This window comes from Cygnus atratus, chromosome 7 (assembly GCF_013377495.2).
Source record: "Cygnus atratus isolate AKBS03 ecotype Queensland, Australia chromosome 7, CAtr_DNAZoo_HiC_assembly, whole genome shotgun sequence".
NCBI lineage: Eukaryota > Metazoa > Chordata > Aves > Anseriformes > Anatidae > Cygnus > Cygnus atratus.
Genome location: NC_066368.1, coordinates 19,400,013 through 19,418,770, shown reverse-complemented (window position 1 = coordinate 19,418,770; position 18,758 = coordinate 19,400,013).

Here is an 18,758-nt window from a genome sequence, read left to right as displayed (position 1 = left end):
ATCCTCTTTTAACTAGAATAAAAGGAGACTCTTTTACAATTACATTTTAGATACATATGGTGAATGGATAGTGAGGAAAGAAAATTAAAAAAAGGCCAGATCTTCATCTGGAGTTAAATAATATAAAGAAAACACTGGCTCCTGCATTTCAAAATATAAGACCAGGCACTACTTAGAGTATACTGACTGTATAAAACATGTAGGAAATCCTTTAGGAATGGTTCATTTCTCATGATATGTAAAATCGTACAAATGGCTGCGCTGGCTTTTTGTTTCTTTTTCTCATCTGGACAGTGCTGAGGACTGGCAATTTCCCGGAGTTCACTAAAACGCTAATGGAATATAGGCATCATTGAAATCTCAGGCTTGAACTTCTGGGATATGAGGTTTATAATACTCACCTCTGAAGACGTGTATGTCTGGGAGAATAGAGAATGGAGAAACTGAAGCCTTCACACAGAAGACCTGAACTATCTCTGAGTATACTAATTTGCATCTCTCTGGTAGCAACAAGAAGGGGTATGCTGAGTGATGCAAGACTGACCTAAGTCACCTGCTCAGTGTGACTTAAATGTTAGTGTTTTTTCCTTTTTTTTTTCCTTTTTTTTTTCCTTTTTTTTTTTTTTCTGGTTGTTCTTAAAATTGAGGAAAGAGGGAGATAATTTTACTATAAACTTAAAAGGTGTTTGGAACCAGGGTTTTGGTATTGGATATCTCCAGTGGAAACACCTATAGGATCAGATCCCTCAAAATGTTTCATATCTTTATCTTAATTTTAGAAGGCAGGGACTGCACAGCACCCATCACAAATGAAGTCCCAATCCTGATGGGAAGCAGTTTGCTCAGTGAAAGTGAGTAATGGTTGTGATAGCAGATAGAGTAATGCACATAGCAGAGAATTCTAGAAACCTTTTCATATGAAGAAGGAAAAAATAACAAATATTAGTGCCTTTCCCTGATAATGCCATCACATGGCAATGTACCTGCCAGCATTTCACCCAAATGGATGCAGACTCCAGGATTTTCAGTTCTCAACTCGATTCTGTGGCTCTTCCTGGCAGCTTGGAAAAGCTTGATTCAAAGGGTCCTTTTTTTGTTAATAGTGCTTCTTTTTCATGGCTGTCTCTGTCGCCCTTCGTTCCAGCTGGAGTCTGAAATGGAAGTACTGTGCTAATGCTCCACAGCACAGGCTGGGGCTTTCCAGCCCAGCCAGATGCTGGAAGTCCTGGAAATCTCGCAAAAGAGCCTGCCCATATCGCCAGCTCAGTTGTTCCTTCGTTGTTTACAGCCGTGGAGGATGGGCTGTGATGGTCTGGGTGGCCCTACCAGTCCTGTGTTCACAAGTTCAGATAAGATGGTTTGGTTGTGATCTAGACAGACAGGTACTTTCTTAGATGCTTTCCCAATTTTTACCCAACCCTTTCCACATAAGATGAGGGCTGGCAGGTTGCAATATGATTTAGGAGTGGTGCCGCACAAAGCTGTAGAGGCCAAGGCTGGCAGCAGATTGTCACTCAAAGGGGGAATGGTGGCTGTGGATTCTTCTCTTTTATACTGAAAGGTTGTTACAGTTTACCAACCGTTCTTTTCTGGGTAGCTGGTTTTCCTCTTGTGCCAGAACCGTCATGCTGGGCAACGTGCTGTGGAGACAGAGCTCTTCGTCTTTTCCATGTCTGGCCTTGTACACTTGTGTGGAGAGGGCTAATGATAACTCTGCTATGAGAGCTCAAGGAACTGTAAGCACTTTATTCAGCCCCTGAATTGTTCTGAACAATTGCATACATCAGTATGCTGACTTGTGATATTAGCTTGGTACACAAAAAGCTACCCATTTCTTTCCTCCAACGTTTTTGCATTTTTATCCAGCAGCGTGTCACGTGTCCACACCTCTGAGCATGAAGCCCAAGTCCTACCAAAACACCATCCCCATAAGAATGCTGTGTTCTGCAGCTACTCACAACTTTTCATTGTTTACTCAACCTTTCAGCCCATCACAGTGCAGTCATAGAAAGTAAACCAGATTCAGATCTGACATACTGTGGAACAATCTAGAGTAAGTCCAGAGTCCCTCTGAATTTATTTAAGTGAAATCAGGAAGGGGATTTATCCTGCTCTCCTAGGCATCTGTATCCATCTCTGGCAGCTGCTGCTGCCTGTGAGGAGAGAAGACTTTAACTGCTGATTCCCCAGGTAATACCAGGGGAAGAGTGAATATGGGCAGACAGCCATGGACAGCAGTGGTGCTAAATTCTGTTAAGTGTACAACTTAGACAAGAAAGGAAAAAAAGAAAGCAAACATTTTCTCATAACCCAAGTCTAGCTGGGAACAGGGAAAAAATTCTTTGCCAGCACTCCTCCTCTCTCCCAACTTTCCTCCCACCATTTCAGTACCAAATATAACCCAAACCTTTGGAGTGTGTCAGCTGTTGGAATATGATTTTGTTCTATGTCTGGTTTCCATCTGGGACTGGAGGCAGAACTGCAGTAATACCACAAGACAAGCCTCTTGTATGCTGCTTCTTATCACGGGCAGGAATCAGGCCTGTGCCCTGGAAGGGCCTAGATGTGTTGCAGGATGATCAGGCGTCCTCCAGAGCTCTGGGAAGTACTGTTGTGTCAAGCCATCAGCTCCTTGGGATGCAAGTTCTTTGTTCCTGGGCATGTGCAAACATTTCCAAGCAGATCTATGCAGCATGAGGGCTTTCCAAACACAGAACTGGGCCAGCTCAAGGCAACTTCTGTGAGCAGATCATGAAAAGTATTGCACCAAATGCTCAAGCAAAGTGTGTAGGATTTGGCTGTTCTCAGTGGTCTTTCAATTTACAGCCATCCCTATATGTTGCTGTTAAAGTCACAGACAAAATGTATTAATATATGAAAGAGGACCCTTGCATGAAAATAAAAATGGTATTTCTGAAAACAGTGCGAGTTTCATGGAGTGTGAAGATAAGAAGTAAGAAGAAAAAAAAGTAAGAATGTGTCATGACATTGGTTCTGTTTGTTAGTTTAAGAGCATTCTTTGGGCTTCTGTATACAGTGGCAAAATCCCTCAGTCTATTTTTCCTTCCCCTGACAAAGTGCTCTCATTAAGGGATTAAGGATGTTACTGTAATACTATTCATAATGTATACACTTTGCAGCCCCTCACATCTGTTTTCTGCACTATGTATCTAATCATCAAGACCCTTATTCATATTTGCCTTGCAAATAACAGGGCAGGATACCAAAGGATTCTTGGACTGAGAGGAAATGACAGAGGGTTGATGTAATGGTCTAATTAAAGATTTCAAGGTCAGAGGAGAGAAATCCAGAATTCAGTGGTGTGGAGGGGCTCGCAGGATACGCACCACTCCCCCATTTTCATTGGCAGAGCTGCGATCAAAGCCACCGGGCTGTTACATCGTGAGGAACGTGCCTCTGCCAGATCACCCAGATTCTGATCAGTGGTGTTCTGATGTTCTCAGCCATATATTAAGAGAGATGACAAGCTTTACTTTGCACAGGAGGAATTATGAGGAAGTCAAGCAGCTCGTGAGAGCAGAGGGCTTGTTCTTCGGTAGGCACTGACAGCCTACAGGGGAGTGAGTCAAACTTTTCTTTCGTCTTGCTGACCTGTCAGCTGTCTGACTCTCTTGGGTCAAAGAGCTCAGATGACAGAGTAAAATGTGTGATGAAAATGCACTTTGTATTCTTTTCAGCATATGTGTTCAGCTATGCCTTCCCATATCACTTCTGCTGCTCATATTTAGAGTGGAAGAATGTGTTTTTTGATGGAACTGGGCTTAGTGGCCTGGATTGCTAGGTGGTACCAAGGTTACATTTCAAAAATTCACAAAGAGAATTATAGAAAATGTCACTGCAGAACAGTAAACATACTTTATATGTAAACACATTTAAACTATTTTGTATATCTGTTCACCCAAACATATGTACGTGGTGCATCAGGTAGATGAATTAATAGATATCATCAAGACAAAACTCATTAATTTTAAAGTTGTCATTGCAGAAAAAGATTTTCCCCCCAAATAGTTTTTAGGTGTTACTTTGCTGTAGTCAGTAGACAGTAATGAAACTTTTCCACTGGAAATGCAGCAAGTAGTTCAATAAGGCATCAGTGTATCGGTTGTGAAGCAGGAGTTAAGTTGAACACATGGGAAGATGTACAAGGTGAGCATTAAACAATACGGATCTGTGTGATAAACAGTAGTTAGAGTGCTGGCTATTTTTGTGGCCAGTGTGACAGGCAATTTGAGCACCAGAAATAAAAGCTTCTGAGCTGTTAGGTTTAATGAGTTGGAGTGATGCTCAGAAGGGATGGCTGTAGCAAATTCAGACTCTGTGAACTGACACAGTGGGGTACTTATAACAAGTGTGAGGACATTTCAGCTGTCTAAACATTGCCCAATGTTTGGTAGAGATCTTTGTGGAAGAGAGTTTTAAAGAGACATTTGAAGAATTTGAAGGTCACTGCTTCTTCATCTGGCTAATGTCAGTAGCAAATCAATTCTAAACAAATGACTATGTGTGTATTTGAAGAAGTGAGAAGACATGCCAAAATCAAAGAGACCCAAAGTGTAGAACATGGTGGAGCTTCGGTCTGAATGAGCAGTTTATCTGGCCTGCCAGCCACTACTTCTGTCTTTCTCAGGCATCTCTCAGCTGTAGAGGCAGAGCTGAGACAAAGTAAACAAATTGTTCTGGCAGCCAAGAGCTTCCTTCTATTATAGACCAAAAGAATATCTTAGGGACAGGCATGCGATGGGTCCAGTAGAAAGTCCTATCACATGGCAGGATGGGTACTATGACCAGACTGGAAATGTGTATTGCATGGCCAGAATGCTCACATGCTGTTCAATGTTACTGGCTGTGCTTATTTGGAGGATACTGGTCTCTTCTCATCCCACGGACATAGCTGCATTTGCCTGACGAAGGTTACCTTCTACTGCCTCCTTAGCTGGCTATGAAGCTTGTCTGGTTGGAAAAATCCTGTCTCTGCTTTAGAGCACTCAAAACATAAATCTGTTCATGGCTTTTGTGAGCCTCTGTCATTGTATCAGCAGCTCAGTTTGGTTCTGGATTTAGGGAAAGCTGCTAACATGATCCTAGACAACTCTGACATGGAAATTTAGAGGAAAGAACAGGAGCTTGCTACACGCTAAATCTTCAATGGAATATCCCTTTTGAGTTTATTCTGAGTTTCTGCCTTCTTTCAACTTCTTTCATTTACAATGGACAGGATCAAACCTCCCTGCTTGAGTTCTGCTGAACCAGGGGGAGTTTGGTAGTATAGATGAGAGCAGCTATTCAGAGACATTCCTGATTTCTGATCTAGGGCACCGTGATTTGTTTGTCTGATACTGTGTTCCCTCAGAAAATGAACTGGCCTAGTGGCATGCTAAGAATTACCTTAAGGCCAGGATACAGAGGGAGCTTATTTTAGCCAGAACTGGCTATTGTCCCAGACTAGAACCTCTGGATTGCAGGAACTGAATGAAATGAGATCTAGAACTGGAACCCCAAGGTTGGCTAAACTGACCCACTGTAGTAGGTATTGCAATTATTTATCCACTTTAAATTTCCTGTATGCTGTCCCTCATCCATTCACCAGGCCTCTGGAGATGGTTTGCTTATGATAGCATTGTGGAGGAACAAGTTACAATAATTCAAGTTGGATTTTGATTGTCACAAAAGAAAGCGCAGTGGTATTTGTACAGTTTTCAATGTACCAAATGGTGGGTTCAAAAGACCTGAATTCTGCACCTGGCTTTTTTTCCTGGCTTCCCAGGTGATCCTGAGAAAGTCAGTTTACTTTTCTCTTCTTCTGCTTCCCCATCTCTGAAGTAGTATAAAACACTTCAAATCTCTGGGTGAGAAATACATGATGCTGGTTCACAGCAGTCAGAATATGGAGTGTTACTACTAGCAAAAAAGGTGCTTTTATTTAGTCTTCCATATCTGGATCGAAGATTCAGACCTAGTCAGAGATGTGATTAGTCAGGTTTTCACAACCTGGCTGTCCGTGTCCATCGTGCCCTGACAGACCTAAGGCATGAATAAAGGGCAGGAGGCAGCTCCCTTGTTGCTGTCTCGTTACCTGAGGAGAGACAGTGGCCTGCACGATGGCTGTGGTGAGCAGCACACCCCTGCTGCCTGTCACCGTCACATGTTAATCAGGGTACAGTAATTTGTGAGAACATTAATAAATACAAATCACTCTCCAGAGACCTGCAATACATTATTTTACCTCTCAACAATAACAGGCTTTATTATCTTGCAGGGAGATGCTCCTGTCAGGGCAATCAAGGATGGCCACTTCTAATGAAGACAAATGATCTCCTTCAAAGGAGCGGCAAGCCTTGATTTGGCTTAATGGCTCACTGGTACCAAGCATGGATTTAATCAGAGCTCCAGCTTCTGTCATGCATGGGCCTTGAAGCCAGGTAATTGGAGGCAGGTGCTAAGTACAATTTAAGTGAAATGTCTAGTTAATAAGGGCAGTTTGAAACAAGTCACTTCGATCCCTCCCCCAAGCTCTCGGGGACATGGAGGAGGCCAGCTGTGCTTAGGAACCAAATGACTTAATTTCTCAGCATTGCCTTTCTCACTCCCAGCACTGTGCAGTTACTTTGAGTTTGCCAGATGTCCCTGTTGGAGTGATCCTCTTTCAGGGAAGATGGGCGGCCTGACGGAGTTCAGTATGCTTTCTTTTGTGCTGGAAGAGGCAGCAGATCTAAAATCGTGACAGAGAAGTGGTCCATAGGAGTCTGGCTTTTAAACATCTCAAAGTCCAGAGGGGGAATGAGGAACAGAGTAGTGTTGTTTTCCTAAAATGTGTATCGTTGTTCACCTTTAAACTGTGCATCTGAATGGGCGGATTTGACTCTCCAGGCTGTTTTGTTCAGGTCAGTTTTTGTGGTCCCAACTGCCATGTCAGAACTGGAGAATGTGTGCCCCACAGAGCACCTCATTATCCAATTTATGGAGCCTTCTGAAGGACACCACGGATTCTTTCCTGCCTGCTAAACTGTTTTTTTCCATGTAAAGATGCAATCACCATTCATATTTCTATTTATTCCTTTTTTGGGGATGGTGAGAAGGGCACGGCACAGAGCAGATTCCTCTGAACTTTTGTCTGCCAGCAAGAAACATTGCTGCAAACCTTGACCTATGCGCAGTTCCATTTGGAAACACACAGGAACTGTCAGCATCACTCTTGTGCTTTAAAGGAAAGTCCTACAACACTTGTTTTTCTCTTTAAAAACCCAGCTCCTGGAGTTATGTGCTTATGAAGTAAGCCATGCTGGTGATTGAGGAAGGAAGTCTGAACATGCTGTCTAAAACATCTGTATCGCCAACTGAACACCTCGCTGGAAAATAAATACTTATTTTTAAATGAACGTTACAGTTCTGACGAAAGGCCTCTCATTTTCAAGCATTTGATGCTAGCAACACTGAGCCTTATAGAAAACGGAAGTTCAGGGAATTATCACCAAAAAGATTGTCATATTCTGACATGAATCAACAAGAAACCAAGTTAGGTTTTACACACTAGTTATCAGTTACTTAAAACCAGGGTCTAACAGGCAAAAACACAATAAGAGCAGTGCTGTAGTAGCAGTACTTATAGGTCTTATAGGACCTCCTTTGTCCCTTGTAGCCCCTTCTGCCATCCCCTGAAACTGACAGTTAAAAGGTAGTGCATTTATAACAAAAACAAGATTTTACTTCTGAGGGAGAAAGTAATTAGCCACTGGGTGTGGAAGTATTTTCCATTAGCAATTTTTTAAACTCATGCTGGAATGCAAACATCCCTGTAGGGACTGCATGACTGGGGGAAACCGCAGCCTTTCACTGTAGGGAGATTTCTATGATCAGCTTCCTTAGTCAAAGAACACACAAGCAAGCAAGAACCTTTGATGCAATTAAGGAGTCAGATATCTTCCTGTGCTTTCTCAGGATGCTCTGTGCTGTTTTTCTTTGTTGTAGGGCCAGGCAGGGCTGCCTCTTGACAGCAGGATCAAAGTTACTAAACCTGAGTCATGGTAGGTGCACCTATTTCTGGGAGCATGACATAGCAGTGATGTGTGAAATAGATTTCTTTCTGTTAATGTTTTACTGTGGCAGAACCATTCAAGATTAGTTGCCCTCTAAGGGATCTTTTTTAGAGAAGAATTAAAATAATCCCCGGCTCAAATTGCTTATTGAACTACTTGAAAACAAGAATTCTTCCTGGGGGCCTCTGCAGCTTTGTCTAGATTTCGGGAAACCAAAGAGGTTTTGGCTTTTCAGATACATTTTGAAATTCATTGTTGATTTTTTTTTAATTCTTTCCCCTTCTTCTATTTTTTAATTGGAAAAAAAATGGCCAGCTGTAATTAACAAATGAGAAATAGGACAATCCTAGGCAGACAAGTGGATTAAGAAAACAGAACTAAAATGCAGACTTTTTAGATTAGAAGCAAGTGTTCAGTGGATCAGAGTCCTGCTACCCTTTGACTTTATAGCTTGAATTCCATCCAAAGATAAAGTAGGTAGCCCTGAAGGTGGAAAATTTCCCACTAATGACAAGGTGATTAATAGGCAAAATGTTCAGATGGCCCTTCAAGTTTACATATCCATTGCAGTCATGGATGTGGTTATAACTCAGGTAGGTGCAAAAGAGCTGCTAGATAACAGAATTACTAAATCTAGGTAACTTGGGTACTGGAAGGAACAGTGGAGATTCAGCAGCATGTTCTGCATCACAAACTGGGCAAGGCTGGCTGGCAAGTGAGCAAATTCAGTGTGCCAGCTGTGATCGTGTCTGTAGAGGAGAGAAGCAGCGTTCTGTAAGCAGCAGAGATTTGTGCTTCTAAGGTAGCAGTTCCCATCATCACTTCTTATTCGTGTGCATGCACAGAAGGTTTGTCGTGGATGGGTATGACGTGCTGATGGAAGGGGGAAAGGGTGGTTTGACTGCGTACCAGAAAGAGAGGGGTTACAGTGTCTACCTTGCCTTTTAAATGATAGGTGTTCCTATGTACTTGTGTCAAAGCAAGGTGTTTATGGCAGGAAGAGAAATGTTTATGGTTATTCTGTCAGAAGCTGAAACAGTAGAAATGCTCTGATACTGTCATTGATCCAGATGAAGGCAGAAAGAAGTTTCCAGGAGAAGAGAAGGAACTTGTGATGACAGTATAGATCACGTTGGTGATGCAGGGAAAAATGGTAGAGAGAAACTCCAGGCTGGGATCAAAATTCCCCTCTTCTCCTTGGGAAGCAGAATTGGGACCACTATAATCATGGAGCAGTGCGTGGTTTGTGTGTGCTCAGACTGCAGTCCTGAACTACTTTAAACAGATGCCCACACCTCTTGGAGGCAACTCCCACCTTAACAGTGAGGGGATTCTGATTCTAGCGTGGATGCAGGTGTTGGTGGGCCAGGAGGAGAATGTGACACTGATAGCTGCAGTGGACAGGAGACAAGGCCAGGGTTACCTGATGAGTCACAGTACTGGCAAATAAGATTTATTGCTCGGTTGTGACTGCTGTCAGCTTGTCTGGGCACCAAAGAGTAAGGCCAAACTGTGTTCGTTCTTCTGCATGCCCTTGGCTGCTGTGTATGCTGCACGCAGCGATGTGCGCACCATTCCCAGGACAAACAGGCTTTGCTGCACTTATGGACAAGGAGCTCCTCATTACAGTGTCATTTGCGAGTGCTGGCGCAATAGCAACCAACGGCCTTGCTTCCCCAGGAGTGAGGTTACAGAAACAAGGCACTAGGCCAGGGGTTCATTTATACTGATCAGGATTCACTTTCCCAGCTCTGGGAGTTGTTCACCATGAGGCCAAGTCATTTTGTCTCAGTGTGTACTTCAGTGTCTGTGAAAAGGCAGGAATAATGCTACCAGCCTCTCAGGAGTGAAATGATTTGAGGCCCTCCGTGAAAGGTACCATACAAGCCCAAGCTGCCATTGTCAAGCCAGTCCCAACAATACCTCGTGGAATGTGTGGCTTTTGTGTCTGTTCTGGGGCCATGGGGAACAATGCCCTTTCAGGACAATAGATGCCTGCAATTCATGCTGAATTTCCTTCCCTTCTCTCATTAAAATCCATTCATTTCCAGTACAGCCTCTTCATTCTCAAACATACATCTTGGATATTTGTCAACTTCTATTCATCCTATTTAGTCTGCGCATCTAATCTCTTTGAGACTGAACATTTCCTCTGATGGCAGAGTTTTAAGAGTGCTATTCTGCCAACTGGGATGCATTGAGGAGAGCCTCTTGGCAAGCTGGCTTATTCTTGGGGAACACATATTTGAGTAGTGAGACCTCAGGCATTTATGCTGTGCAAGAGACCACAGTGCTGAGTGCTCAGTAGAGCCCAGAAGAGAAGCAGTGCCTTGCAAAGCGGGATGCTTACTGGCAGGAGTTCCGCACGATGGGTATGGAAAGCTGGCTTCAGGGCTCAGCTTAGCTCATGACTCCCTGTGCAGTTTTGGGCAGCCCACATCGTCTCTAGCCTGTAAAGCAGTGACACAAACTTCCTTCCCGTGCGTGTTATTGTACCCCTGCCTGCTCTGCCAGGTGCTTCAGGTAGAGGAGAGGAGAACTGAAAAGGTAGCGTTCGTTCCCTAGCAGGAGGTGGAAGGAGATTGACTCCATTTGGATTAAACTACCCGGCAGCAGTGAGATCATAGCAGCTTTGGCTCTGTATCGATTCGGCAGTGTTTCATCCACTGACACAAAGAACGGCTCTGTCCTCAGCTCCTTAGGTTAGCCGCTTTGCTCCGCTCTCTTTGACAGAGAAAAAACCTGGCACTTAGGCAGGAGGCTTCTACTGCCCCAGCTCCAGAGATCCTTGAGAGCCTGGTGACATCTGGTGGGAACTGGAAGGATTACAGGCCTTTAGCTTCCATCTGCCACCAACCCCTCTCTACGCTGTGAGCTTTTTTGCAAGATGGGAATTCTCCCAGGACTGAAGCTATGAGGAAAAAAAAAAAAATATATATATATATATATATATATAACTTAAAGGAGATGAAACTTTGAAACTTTGGTTTTTCAGTTTTCCAGTGAAAATATCAAGGGCAGAAATTTTTTACAGGTTTTGATAAAGTATTGTTTTTAGTACAAAAAAGTTTATTAATACCAAAAATTGATTTTTCAAAAGAAATGTGCGGTGTCCCTCTCTCTCAAGTAATTTATAAGCTAGCTTTAAAAATATTTCCACAAAGAACAGATAGGCCACAGCCATGAGAAATTGCAGTTGATTTTATGTGCAGAATCAGAAGAGTACAAAATCAAAACATAATGTTGTAATGATGCATAAAGAACACTGTATAATTTAGATATCCAAGAGCTTGAAACTCCTGAAGGGAGTGATGGCAGGGGTAGTGAAGACAATGTTAAATTCAGGTTAAGTCTTATAAGGAAAGCGGAGATGTGTTGACTAAAGTTTGGATCTGTATGTAGATGCATGTGAGTAAATCTTCCCATTTTTTCCAGATCTTTCTAACCTCAGAAAGATAAAAAATATTGCTTTTGCTCTCTTATTTTTCGCAAGTGCACTTTTTGGATCTAGTTGTGTACAGCATTCTTGCAGTTTCACAAGATGGACCAAGTAATAACCAACAAAGACAAAATTTTCTTCCAGTGTTTTTTAGATGTCAAAACAGTATATTTATTGAAAGACTGAAAGTCAAAGGATTGCCTGCATTTGCCAAGGGTTTCATGAGTTTTGTGATAAAGGGAAAAAAGTGTGAACTGTTATTAATCAGTATCTCCTTTTCTCCTTCATCCCTTTTTAGGATTTTGTAAAATGATGGTCAAAGTTTTCAGAAGCAAAAACTGTGAAGGCTATGCTACAGATCCAGATGCTACTGAGAATCCAGCATGTGCATACACAGTTTTTCCTGAAACTCAAGCCCGCTGAAAGAATCCTGAACTGGGGCCTTAAAGTCACTGGTAAGTTTGAACAATCACAGCCTATTGCTGAGCCTATTTACCATTTCATCCTTCAGTAAAAAAGAGTTAGGCTAGAGGACAAAGCAGTTTTTCATGGTGAAATCCATGAAGTCCAAAGCAGATCTCCTCTTAGCTACTTGGGGGAAAGATTTTCACTCTGAGGCTTTAGGTTGCCTGCCTTCAGCTCAGATCTCTGCCTCCCTTTCCATGCCAGCTCATTTCTGCAGTGATGCCATGAAATGTAATATCACTGCTGGTAACCTTGTTAGCAGAGCCAATTGTATGAAGACCTCCTAAGGGAGGCTGTTTGCCATCCATTGTATGAGCTATGGCCCTATTGTTTATGACAGCGCTAGGTGACCTAATTCACTCCAGTGGGCCCATCACGCACATCCTCACAGGGTGATTTTCCCTTCTGACAGATCATTGTCAGCATCCTTTCTCCTAGTATTCTGCTAGCCCTAGCTTTGTGTTCACACGAACACACACCTACACACAGATGGGGCCTTTTCTGAGAGCTAGTTTAGGTAACGGGTGTTAGGCATGGGCATAGTGAGCACACAGCATGAGCTTAAAGCTACTTGGACAGGCCTTAAGCTTTTAATGTAACAATATAGTGTCTTTAGAGTTTAGCATTGGGTAAGCCCATTATTTTAGTTTTTCTGACCAACACTGGAGGAAATGGGAGTTTTGCTGATATCGAGGTGTTCATGGTACTATTAAGAAACAGTGATAATCTGTTAAGTCCACTTAAGGACCTCAGACAGAAGCTATGGAGAGCAGAAGCCTTGCTAAAAGTTTCTCTTTCCTGCCCAAGGCTGTAATCACTGCAGCTAGGCAACAGGCCTTTCATCAGTGTGATCTAGACCACCTGGAGATTGCACAGCTGCACTTTGGATCCCTCAAGGACTTTACAACAAACTAGAAGCCAAGGTGCACTATCAGAAATGGTAATGGGACAGTGGTGGTGGCAGGTGTGTGAACATGTTGCCCTGTTAACCAAACAACTAAGAAAGAACTGTTGACAAACGGGAAGGGTGGAAAGTTTTGTTCAATGGATATTTTTAACACGCTTACTTGGTGGTGGTGGTGCTCCAGGCTTATTCTGTGTCCTTCTCAGTACTCCAGGGAGGTAATTTAGTTTCAGCAGATGCTTTGATAGAGCTCAAACTGGTATTATGTAAGTCCCCAGGAGGAGTCCTCAGAAAATTTAACCTGGCCTTTTGAGATACTGACAAAATCTGGCAGAAGAACATAACACAGCAGCCACCCACACTTTTAGCCAGGGATCTAAGTGAATATTGATGAGAGGAGGAGTAGGTGGCAAAGTGTCCATGAGATGAAAATCTCAGCAGGAGCTGGCATGGACTGCTCTGGAGAGAGCTGCTGTTGCCTAGAGCAATGTTTCTGTGAAGGCGTTGAGCATTTGTATTGAGCTGAGAGGTGTGGTCATCCCACTGCTGCTGGCAACCCAGACTTTGCCTGGATTTTGATTATAGGAACAGTTTTAGTTCTAAAATTTAGATCTAAAATTGCTGTCAAGTGAAATGAATGATGCTCAGTCTGTGGTAAGTGGCTCAAGTTAGGTGATACTAACGGAATTTCTAGCTGCGAAATAACCACTTTGTTCCCACTTGCTGTTCAAATGATACATTGGCAGAATCCTACTCTTTCCAGGGGACAGGTACATGCAACAGAAATAGTTCATAGCCATGTCGAATACTTATTTTCTTTAATAAAGTATCACAAATTTCCTAATAACAGACAGATGTTTGCTACATAAACCCTAACTCACATAGAGTAATGAAGGGGAATGTGCAGTAACTGAGGAGTGCAAGCATGAAGAATATTTTGTGCTTTGTATCAGCTTTTCCCCGAATACTTCCTTGACATTTTGCAAGCATTACCCATGATTCATGTACGTCCTCTAAGATGGCAAAACATTAGACAATGAAAATGAGGCATGATACTGTTAAGGAACTTGTCTTACCATGAATTATAAACATGGTAAAGAGAGGAACCCAGAAGGTCTGGAGGAATATGTGTAGTGCTATTCCGAGTTAACAAAAAAGCTTTTTATTTTATCTTCTGAAAGTCAGAATTCCTCAGGAGTAACTCAATTATTTCAGCTTAGGATACCAGCAAAAGCCAGAAAGCATTGCCGATGTTTCTGGTGAGTGCACAAATACAAGTTTTGCCTGGTTTCAGTGGAGAAAGTGAGCGAGCTGGGGGCAGTAATGTCTAGTGACAGACCAAGGTTCAGTTCTTGCCTCTGAAGCAATGGCAACCTCCTGATCATGGTGACAGTGTTATCTGTAGATGGTTCCTTTGATGACCTGGCACTAAACTTACAGTAAAACCTGGAGCCATCTGAGTGAAGTTTGGGATTTCATTGCAAATAATCAATTTTGGATCTGCTGTTTCACCCAACATTTCCAAGAGTGTGTAGTCTAAGTTTCTGCCTGCTATAGGTATGCTTTTGTGTGTAATGCTAGTGAATTAGTGAACAGCACCATTATGTATACAATAACAGCAATTTCCCAGCACTCATGGTGGGGATTTGCTTTGTGGCTACTAGTGTTGCTATAGCTACATTTCCCTAATGTTCATTATTTTCCATAGTGTCTTTGTCACGCATCCAAGGATGCTGGCATTAAGCAAGCTCACAGCACGTCATTTCTGCCTTGGGAACTATTGCTAGGTGCACTGAATTGACCAAGGGGTATTGCAGCTGGTGCTTTGCCTGGGCTAAATCTACTTCAACCATGAAGGAAGTGGTGAGGGCAATAGTTAAGAGCTTTTTTGCAGCAGTGTGATGGGAAAGGAAAGCTTACAGTCACAAGGGCCCCTTTCCAAGGGGGCTGAACAGGAAGGAGGAGAAGGAATTGTCATCTCTCAAGAGAACAAATGCAGGGAGGGGAGGGAGCGTAGGCAACTTTGGTTAATTGCTAGGTTGTGTAATGAGCTGGGGTGCTGGACAGCTGCTGTATAGTCCCCATTGTGACAGCCGCCTGGTTGGGGGTGTGCTGCTCTAGGGCATTTTAGCTGGGTTTTGTTTTTTGTTTTTAAATGGTTTAATGAGCAAGCTAAATAGCTGCAAAATTCAGAGTAGGGTCTCAAAAAGCTCACTGTCCCCCAGGCATGCATATGTATCTGGTGCTGTGCAGAAGGGGCAATGAATTCTGAACAGCCATCTACTACCTGCTGGAGGGAGCTACCTACAGAGCTCTGCTACAAAGAAAAGACACCAAAGAGTCAAGATGAGCTGGAAAGTAGAGCCAGTCACTGACAACTGAAAACTGATATCTAAGAGGTACTCCAGTCTCTGCATCTCCTCTTAAACTCCAATCTTAGCTTCTGAGGCCTTGATTAGTGCATAAGAGATGTTAAAACAGTAACCCTCTCTTGCTGATAGGCACCAAAACATGGCACTCGTGATTTCAGTAGACATGCAGTGGTTGTATGGAATCTCATCCTCTCTGAGTCATAGTCCTCTCTGAGTATTGGCTTATTAAGGCCACTGAGATGATTAAGAAATTGGAATATCTGTCATAAAAGGAGAAGCTGAGAGACCTGTGGCTGACGTTAGCCTGGAGAAGAGAAGGCTCAGGGGGGCTTTATCAATATGTACCAAGTTCTTGGTACGGGTGGGAGTAAAAAGATGAAACCAGACTCTTGGTGGTGGTATCCAGTGACAGGACAAGATGCAAGGGCGCTACTTAAAATACAAGCAATTCCACTTAAACATAAGGAAAAACCTTTTTGCTCTAAGGGTTGTCAAAAACCAGAACAGGTTGCCAAGACAGGTCATGGAGTCTCCATCCTTGGAAATACTCAACACCCAATTGGATTACTTTCCTGAGCTCTAGATAACACTGCTTTGAGCTGGGAAGTTTAGACTGGATGCTCTCTCTCTCTAGAGATCCTTCTACCTCAACTATTCTGTGGTTTTGTGGTTCTGTGATTCTCTGGTATTCGTTCTATGCTTTTGGGTCCAAAGAAGCCTGAATAAAGTATGAGGTTCTATTATTACTGGTGTGCATTATGTAAGTGACCAAAGTAAAGCCAATGATACCTATATGGCACTACAGAACACTGATCAGATTTCACAATCTTATTTCTAAACCTACAGAGTTACATCAGTACAAAATTATGTGCAAATCATACTTTACTGTTATACATTCCTTTGAAAGTGCTGTCCCTTTCCATCACACGTGCTACTGTACATTTAAAGATTGGTCTAATGGTGGACTCTCAGCTGTAGTCTGCTTAAGCCACAAGAGCCAGGTCTCTTTTCAGTATAGAGATCTCAGCTGGCATCTATTCTTTGTAGTATTACAATAATAGTCAATCATCTTTGCAAGCAATCTTGAAGCTGATGCAGGCAATCTTTATGTTGATCCCAGCTTTGTGATCTAACAACTGTCAGAAACACCACTCAGAAGTAACTGAGTGTTTTTTAGCAGGAGGTGCTGTTCGATTATAATTCCAGTAAGAAAAGCACTCAGACCCTGAAAAGGATCATTTAAAATGCTATATGCCAGACCCAACACTATAACAGGAGAGAGAATAGTCAGAATAATCTTACATCTGTTCAGATGGTGGGAACCCCAAGTTCTGCAGCATTGAACAGGCACCTATGTGCTGATCAGGGCACAGCATGCTGTGCAGACCTGGTCTATGGAAGGGTTACCCCATTTCGGTCATTTGAACTATCACAGGATTTTCTTACAGGAAAACAACTCCATTTGTACTGCCAAAAAGAAAGGACATTCACAAGAGAACTTCTTGCTGCACTGTTAGATAAAGGCAAGGACACGCAGGTGGCATAATTACTGATAGCAAATGGGGGCTGCCTCCAGGCTCTCTGTTACAATTAGCTGGCTAAGTTTATCATACAGCCAAGGAATATTCACGGCACAACACAGACCTGAGATTAAGCTGTACATGCAGCACAGCACAGGTTAACTGGTACATAGATCACATTCCTCAGTGCACAATGGCCAGGATCATTGCACTGAGATACATGATATTACCTCCAGTCCTCATTCTGCAGATCAGTTTGCAATATACTTAACAAAAGAAACAAGTTTACAGGGGTTATCTCATACTAGGTAAACCCCAACCCAATTAGATTCAGCTGCTGAGAACATTTCATAAAAACAGTTCTTATAGAACCCCAGTAGTATTTCCCGTTACTCATAATTTTCAGTAAATGAAGAAAGTGCTTCATTCCGAAAGCACCCCTGCTTTAAGGTGAAGAGCAGGTTTATTCATAATTTAGGCTTTGGTCTAGATTTGCACAGATCCTGTCAGAATTGTAGACACGTATCTGCACTTCCCTGAGGCTGAGTATTTCATTATCATTATTTTAGGACCTGTAGGACCAGCAGCAGAATATATACTATGTAATATAGTAGTAGCTCCGCTCCAACGGCACAAGCGACTGATTGCAGTTAATGTTGTCACAATAGTGGTGTGCCCATAGATGGCAGTATTTCCTAGTTCTTATTTTGCAGTACTGGTGATATTTGCGTTTCACTTTTGCCATCACAGATGTTGTTCAGTAAGGACATAAACTCCAACCCCAAAGACAGTTAGAGAAAAGTTGTTAGGATGTATGCAAGTTCCAGTCAGATCAATTTCTATGCTAAATAATATCAAATCAGAAATGGGCCAGAGCAGTATTGTTTCTGATCGTTAAGGAATGGTTTCTTTTGTTATATATGAATGTGTATCATTGAGTCTTGATCTCAGAAGAAATCCTCTACTATGAGGGTGGTGAGGCACTGGCATGGGCTGCCCAGAGAAGCTGTGGATGCCCCATCCCTGAAGGTGTTCAAGGCCAGGTTGGACAAGGCTTTGGGTCTTTAAGGTCCCTTCCACCCCAAACAATTCTGTGATTCTGTGATAAATGTTACTGAGCGTAGATAAAGAATTTCTCTAGTTATGAACATCTCTAGATATGATACCTGTCTGAAAAAAGAAAAAAAAAAAAGCAAGTTCTCCCAAATGTCTCTAAACATAGTCTATATATAGGAAGAATTTGTGAATGTCGTTTCAGTCCTTCTCTCCTCAAAATTCATCTGCTGTCTAGACTGTCAGTTGAGCTCATGAGTGGTACTAGTACTGAGGTGACTGGCCTTTAGCTTCAGATGTGCAGAACTAATCACCCCTTGCAAGCCTGCAGTTGCCTTAAAATGTTTTCAGGCTCTGGCTTGAGAGGCACTCTCTGTGGGATCACACCAGGACCGTGACAGATGGAGGGCCTGTCACACAGCATGTGGTGAATTGCATCTATCTAGCTCTGCTCAAAGTTGGTCTGAGAGGCTCTGAGATTTTCTATGGATGAAAGTTTCTTTGTTATGTAACAGATTACAAAGCAAAGGGCAGTTCTGCTTTGAGTCACTCTGCTAGCAGCATTAGCGGACTAGATCTGTGTAAAGTTGTACGCCTCATCTGAAATTAAGTTCAGACCGAGTGAGGATGTCATTAGAGGAGTCATTACCATGGTATCAGTTTAAAGGCACTGAATTATTATATTCCTACAGGATAAGAACATGGAATGTGGCAGAATATCTCAGAAGTTGGTAGTACCCACTTTAGGGTTATGTACAAAAGGTACCATCATGACAAATTCTGCCTTTACAGGAAGTTTAAGAACAAGCCCTCATTACTAAAGGATTATTATTCCCATAACTACTGTTTAGCAGTTAGTATCGAAATGTCTTTTTCATAAAAAGAAATTGAAATGCAATTTAGTGTTTTCAGAAATCTTTTTAATATCCCTGTAAAACAGGAAACACTTCT